This window comes from Haliotis rubra, unplaced genomic scaffold, assembly GCF_003918875.1.
Source record: "Haliotis rubra isolate DU_JTF1 unplaced genomic scaffold, ASM391887v1 Scf130, whole genome shotgun sequence".
NCBI classification, from domain to species: domain Eukaryota; kingdom Metazoa; phylum Mollusca; class Gastropoda; order Lepetellida; family Haliotidae; genus Haliotis; species Haliotis rubra.
The window spans coordinates 559800-567373 of record NW_025765226.1 but is presented as its reverse complement, the minus strand read 5'-3'; positions in this window follow the sequence as shown (position 1 = coordinate 567373).

The following is a 7574-nucleotide window of genomic DNA, read 5'->3' as shown; positions in this document are numbered from 1 at the left end:
TACAGCTATACGTTTTCATTTTCAGTATACATTTTCTTGAATTCGACCTTAAATTGTCATTATCCATAGTAAATCACATTTCTGTCAATCTACGTCGAGCTTAAGACAATTTGAGAAGTACAGACACGTGGTCTGTGTAGGCGATGTCCCCAATGATGTTGTTCACAAGGCCCTTCAGGATTAAGTTAACTCTAACCTCGCGATCTGCCATCACGAATATGTGTATGATAGTTCGTGTCAGTTTGCAACTTAAATATTATAGCAATGTTTTTCGAATTAAATACATCTGAAATAAAAACGCCACTTAAATACAGGTCTAAACAAGCGAAGAAGATAAAAATGCCTGCCACATATTGAAGTTGGAAGATACCATAATGTACCTAGGGAAGAAATAATATGTGTCCATTGTTTATCTTTAAATCTTAATCGAATAGAAGACTGGTTCAAGTCTTAATAAAGTCTATGTTCTATTCTGTTCTGATAAATACTCTATTATAACAATGTTTTGAAAAGAAATGTATCTTGTCCCGGCATGGATTATGCTTCCCGACACCGTATCTTTAGCTTTGGCGGTGCTCCCCTAATTAGCTCTCCCGGGAAATCTGAAATATACATTTAAGCCTTCCCGTGACATCTGAAAAATAAATTTTAGCCTTCCCGGTACGACACCGTATTTACAAAACCTAACATCTCTGTATATACACACACAATGAGCCGTGGGGGCATCGGCAAATGAACCAGCCGTTACACTTGAGTGCACACCCACCCGCTCTGACTGGGTTCGGTATCCCGGCTGCTTCGTTCCTAGGAAAGTAAACCCAAGTACAACATATTGCACTTTTGATTTGCGATTGTACGCTTTTAATTTTGTTTATGTTTTTTCATAATCAGAATGTATATTATATGTCATAAATAAGTGATAACTGTGTTTTAATTATGTTTCATTTTTTGGTTGCATGTGACCTATAAGCAATCCACTCCTTTGATGATCTCCTCGGTGCATTATCGCAATAATGACATCGCGAGATACCGAACGAGCCTACAGCTCAGCAGGAACAGAAATCGTGACAATTGTTGTGAAAAATGAAAGCTGTATGTTCTCACAATCTGCTGTCATTTAATTTTGTCACCTGCTTTGCCTAGCATCCGAGTGAGCCTAGGACAGATGCCACCCGGACAAATGCCACCTAGGACAAATGCCACCCAAATAAAAATAAAAACCACCAACACAATAACATTTTTAAAAAGTCAACATTACTATTTTTTATCAAAGTGAATATGTTTTTTTAAGAAACCAAATTATTCATCAAAGTCTACATAATTTTACAACAAAATCAACATTAAAATCAATTTGGGTGGTAATTGTCCTCTCTGTAATGGTAAAATAACTGGGTGGCATTTGTCCGGGTGGCTTTTGTCCTGCTCCCCTTGCGAGTTACAACTTGTTTTCATAGACGATTCTGTCGTAATTGCCTGGTGTCGCTGGGCCTTATTTGTTCGAGCCAGCCACTAGTGATAGTGAAAACTATGATCAGCCTCGCTCATCTTGGTTACAGTTCATTTCTTCAACCTAAACAGTGCGACATTAGGAAGGGTGGATGCCCATCAGATGCCGTTATTTGAAAATTTCCCCGGTAGTTTTTGTCTGATTGTATTAAAGTATCAAAGCAGTGTGGGCTTTTGCAGGTTTTCTAATGCCTGGATGGTAATATGACTGATCATAATTGACCCCATTTCTGAGGGTTTTTTTTACCTCGATATTTATTCACGTCATGTAAAAATATGACGCATAATATTAAAAATGACATTTGATCTATTTGAATCCGTAAACTAAACAACCCGACTTTGCCATTGCTAGAAGACTCTGAAAATTTACTTAGGTAAATAGGTACATACAGTTTTAGCACACAGCAAATACGTATATGTATTTCTTATGCAACAATGAAGTTCTGTCCGTATTCTCAAAATAGTGTCGGCCCATAGGTTTTCACATGCAATTGAAATTGCATGCAATACAGCAACAAGAAGACAAAGTCATCATTATCCCCCGCAATGGCAAAATACTCATGATTATGTCTACGAGTTATGATTATGTCAAATATTTAGGTGTGTACATAGAAAAGTGGAAGGAGAGTATTGAAAGGGTTTAAAAGTTCTGCTCCAGAAAGGAGCACTATCACCAATTTCAGTCTAAGTCAAACTTGTTGCCACGGAAATGCCAAAACTATATTATTCAGAATTCCAAAACTACCAAAAGGCACCATGACACCACCAGATCTATCTATGTGCCAAGTTTGGTGAAGACATATTGAACGGTTTTAGAGTTCTGCTCCGGAAAAGAGCACTACCACCAATTTCAGTCTAAGTCGAACTTGTTGCCATGGAAACGCTAAAAATATTTTATTCAGAATTCCAAAACTACCAAAAGGCACCACTACACCACCAGATCCATGTATGTGCCAAGTTTGGTGAAGAAATATTGAACGGTTTTAGAGTTCTGCTCCGGAAAAGACAAATGTGCACGGACGGACGGACAGACGGACGGACGGACGGACGGAGTCCATTTTAATACCCCCCGCAAAACGCGTTGCGGGGGATAATTAATACTCCCTTGTTGTAACCCGTGTTAGGTGGTATAAACCTACACATGTTTTTTGTCACCATTCACTAGATGGTCAGTTAATGAATTTAAAACAGGTATGATGGTAATACCACTCAGATTACCCGACAAAGGTTCCCATTTTGCATTTCTTGTGTCTGGAGTAAATACTCAGCATTATAAACGGTGGCCTCCCATTTGCGAGAACTCCCAGTTGCGAGACACATTAATTAATGGTTCAGTGCACACAAGCGGTGCTTCCCAATCCCTACGATGAAAGTGGGAACAGCCCTGTTGCTGAAGAGTACCCGCAGGAGGCATAGTTCATTAATGAGACACAGAAGACATTGTTCATTGAAGAGCATTTATTGATTTCAATAAAGAACAAGTTAAATACTGAAATACTGAAAAAGATTATCATTATATTTACACAGAAGAAATAGTTCATTAAATACTTCATTATCATTTTTTATTCACACATTTTGATGATTTGCGTTATTATGATGTTTGTGTGTCATTATAAATAACTTTTTTACATGGGTCCATATTTGGACATTTTGACACTTTTCATATTTTCAGCAGTTTGCCGACTGCATCAAGATACTGCATGTGATTTTTCGTTCCATCTGCAAGTTGATCTTTGAGTCTATGTAGTCGATTGTCTATTTCCCTGTACACGCGTTTCCTCGATCGAGGGGCGCCTCCCAGGTCGAGTTGGCACAGCTTGGCCTTCTCTATTTTCCTGATGATTTCCATAAATCTGAAGATGTTTGGATGGCGATGACTGAGTGTAGCATTCAATCTACTGTGAAACCCCTCAATGTTGTTGTTAGTCCTGGGACCGAATGTGTCATGATGGTTCCATATGGGCAAGGGAAAGCGAGCGTCGTCGTCCACCCAGGTTGTAGTGATGTAGTCGTTGAATGTCTGTGTAAGTACAAGTCTGCCGCTGCTTGTTCTTGTAATACAGGTGGTCGGAAAGAGCAGTCACAGGTTAATAAATACATTTGGATTAATTATAGTTACAACAGTTATTGCTAGATTTTTCAAGAACGTAAATCTGAGTAGGTCAATTAATTTCTCTTTCAAATGATCACGAAGTTACCTACACAAAGTGTTTATTTTTTAAAGCCATTTACCTGAGTAGGTTAATTACTTTTTTTTAAGCTACCTCCACAAGATTCAGTTAAATAGCTAATCCCTAATTAGCTGGGGTTAATCCATTCTATCAGATAGGGGAGTAAGGTGTGTTTTCTTTGCTCCTTACCTTCTCCACTGTCTCACAATTGGGAGTCTCGCAACTGGGAGTTCTCGCAAATGGGAGTAGACCTTATAAACATCGATCAAAGGATTAACCGATAACACGCTGATTGATTAATTACTTTTATCTTACACAGCGGATTCGTCAAATGTAGTGTTTATGTATGTAGATTTACTAATCTATACTGAGTACACTCTGTCGTGTCTGTGTCTGCCTAAAACAACTTCCTTCTTTCAAAGGATTAACCGCCAAGACATTGATTGATTGCTCATTATTGGCTAACTAAATTACTTTTTTTTGTAAAGAATGGCGGACATTATGCAATTAGTTTCCAGGTATGCTATCTTGGGTGACCAATGAGACTACATACCAATGTGAAATACCTGAAACGATTTATCACTTTTCTGTTTTAATTTTAATAATTGCATTTTGATTTTATTCATTTGTCGTAGCATTCAACAGAATCATTGTTTTCGTCATGAAGTAATGAGACAGACAACATACACTAGAGCGTGTGTGCGAAATATGATTTACATTGGCAAACTATAAAATGTCTAGATATTCAAGTTATAAGTATAGGCAGATCGCCTGATTTTTATTTAGTTTCAAAATGCATACAAATATGATAATGAACTAATTAGGATTATAAGACCAAATATAAAGACGCACGTTGACTAGTATCTACATACTGGTGAGTGCACGTTAACCACGTGAATGTAGCAAGAAATTTATTGCGCAGTATTGTCACTTCGACCCCCACCTCGCTTCCGAGGAAGAAATCGTTATGTTACAAGTTGTGTCATGCCAAATCCTGTTGGCCATGATTCAAATACATATTTAACTACGAGTAGAAAGTAGTTTTGAAATTAGAAATTAGAAGGGCAACGCAACGATTGACGGCAACGCAACGATTCGTTTTGCTTTGAGTAGGTTTCGCTGTTCAGACCATCCCTTGATGTTGGAATATGGGCGAAAAGTAAATATAAAACAGCATGAGCGATTCTGCCCTCTGTGTATTGTACTTACCATTGAATCAGAGTACCAATTCTTTATTGAATGTTCATTTTACTGTGATCTGAGAAACAGCCTGCTCCCACAATACTACATAAATAATCCATGTGAAACTAAATTTATCAAGTTATTATTGTCTTGCAATTCTACAAGTGTTAACAATCTTGCTAAGTTTATATTTCTTGCATTGACAAAAAGAGCGAAGTTTTTGAATATAGAGTATAAGATTAAATGACACATTGTACATGTTTGCATACAGCTTAATATTATACATGGTGCTGGATTGTATTGTCATCTTTATAATTGTAAAACGGGTCGGTGGCCCTTGTACGAAATTAACTCTTACTCACTTGTTATAAGCTTATGATGACACATACTTAAACTTAACGTGACAAAATTCACTTTTCACCCAAAATATTGAACATTTAAAATGTGTTCACCACTGCAATTTCGACTAGTCAAGTCGATAATCCTTTCGTTAATCCCTTAAACAATCATTACTAAAACAACACCATACATCAAAGACTACCGCCAGCCACCTTATGTCACTATAGCAATTAGCCCATGCAGAACAATCATTTACCATCACCCACCAGTTATCTCCCCTTGTGGATATTTCCAAAATTGGAATTTTTTCAACCATCATCTTTCCAAAATTGGAAATGTCTTGGAAACATCATCTTTCCAAAATTGGAAATGTCTCGGAAACATCATCTTTCCAAGAGATTTCCAAGCTTGTAAATGTGGATTTTTTTTCCAGTGTTAGTTTTGACTATAACATGGATTCAGAGATATAATTTAAATTAAAAAAACAACAAAACCCAAAATACTCAACTCAAGAGAAAAGATTCCAATGGCACTCAAGCTCACCTATGTAGTCAAAATGTTAAATGTGAAAAGTCAAAGACACGTAACAAATGATGCTGTGAGCATTCTCATTCTGATATGTTCTGCATAAATACTGTTGACAAAAGTCCAAATAGTAAACATGAAACATGGAAGACATGTAGAAACATGTAACTTATTCTTAAAAAAGTCTGCACATCGGTTGTTCATTTCATATATCAATGAACCCAATTATTTAAATTGAAATCCGGGCATAGGGATGCTACTCGACAGCCGCCCCCATATTTGACACAAATTTGAAAATAAACGATTACCTAATGTCTCTCATCAGCACAGGACATGTCCATGATTTGTTAAACCTCAGGGCACGCAGGTAGTAGGATAAGTTGACAGACAGGTCTCGGGATCCGCTGACCATCAACCCAAACAGCAGCTGATCGAATCCTACTGTCAACCCCTGGGAAAGTCTCATTTACCCTACTGACCTGCCATGCAGCTCTAACACTCTGCGGGTCTAAGACAATCACAACATCTCCACACTCAATGTCCTTATGATCCTTGCGACCATCTGCCATTTCTGCCTCAGCTGTAGCTTAGGTAAGTAGTTACAAATGAAATGTTTCCAAAAATGATCAGCAAGAACTTGACTGTGCCACCATCTGCAGCGACCAAGTATCTCGTCTCCTGAGGCATAGAACTGTCTCTGCGACCATTCAGAAGTATGTTTGGAGTCACCGGGTCAATGTCACTTACATCTGACGACACATAACCCAAAGGCTTTGAGTTAAGGATTCTACTTCGGCCAATACAGTCTGGAGTACTGGTTCTGTGACACTTTGATCTCCGAGGGTTACTCTAAGCCCATACTTTACAGATTTCTCTCTCTCATACACCTCCAAAGTGTGGGGCTCTCTGTTGAGCAAGTTTGTTGTCAATGATGGCACCATTACTGCCCATGCCTTATTGAGTTCCTTGACTCCTCCTTTGAAATTGGTTCCATTGTCTGACTAAATCTCAAATGGCTTCCCTCGACATGCTATGAAACGTAGTGCCATCAAGTAGGCATCAGTGTCCATTTTGTCAAGCAGGTCGATATGAACTGATCGGGTTGTCATGCATTTGAATATGATACCCCATCTTTTCTCCAAACGTCGTCAAACTGTCACGTGCATCGGTCTAAAGCAATCAGTTCCTGAGGAAAAAAATGGCGGTTTGAAGAGTCTCAAGCGTGCTGGTGGCAAACCTGCCATTTTGGGAACTTGTGGATTTGCTCGCCATTTCTGACAGACTACACACTTTCTCTTGTGGGAACGAACAGCTTCTCGTCCTCGTAAAATCCAATAACTTCGCCGAATCTCGGCAAACACACACTCCGCTCCACAGTGTAACAAGTCAGTGTAGTAAACTTACCTCTGGATTATGGTTGCCTTAATTCTGTGGTTTCCACAGTCACATACAGAAAATTAAATGAAAAATTAAAACCCTAAGTCATAGCTATCCCTATTGGTATGCTTCCTCTCTTAACCCCAAGAGTTACCTCCCCTTGACATGTCATCCTATTGTCTGTTTGAAAACCTCACAATTTTTTCCAAATATATAACTTCTAAAGGATAAGGCGGGGAAGGTAGGTTGGGACATAAATCCCATAATCCAGAGGTAAGTTTACTAACAATTACTAACAATACATGTAATTGTTCCTAATTATAGCGTAAACCTTCCCTCTGGATTATGGTTGCCTGAATCCCACATAAGGATGGTGGGCTATCCCTAGAAGTATAAACCTCTACATACCACTAATATATATTCCTGAGAACATCCCAAACCTTCTTGGATAACTATGACTTAGGAATATCTGTA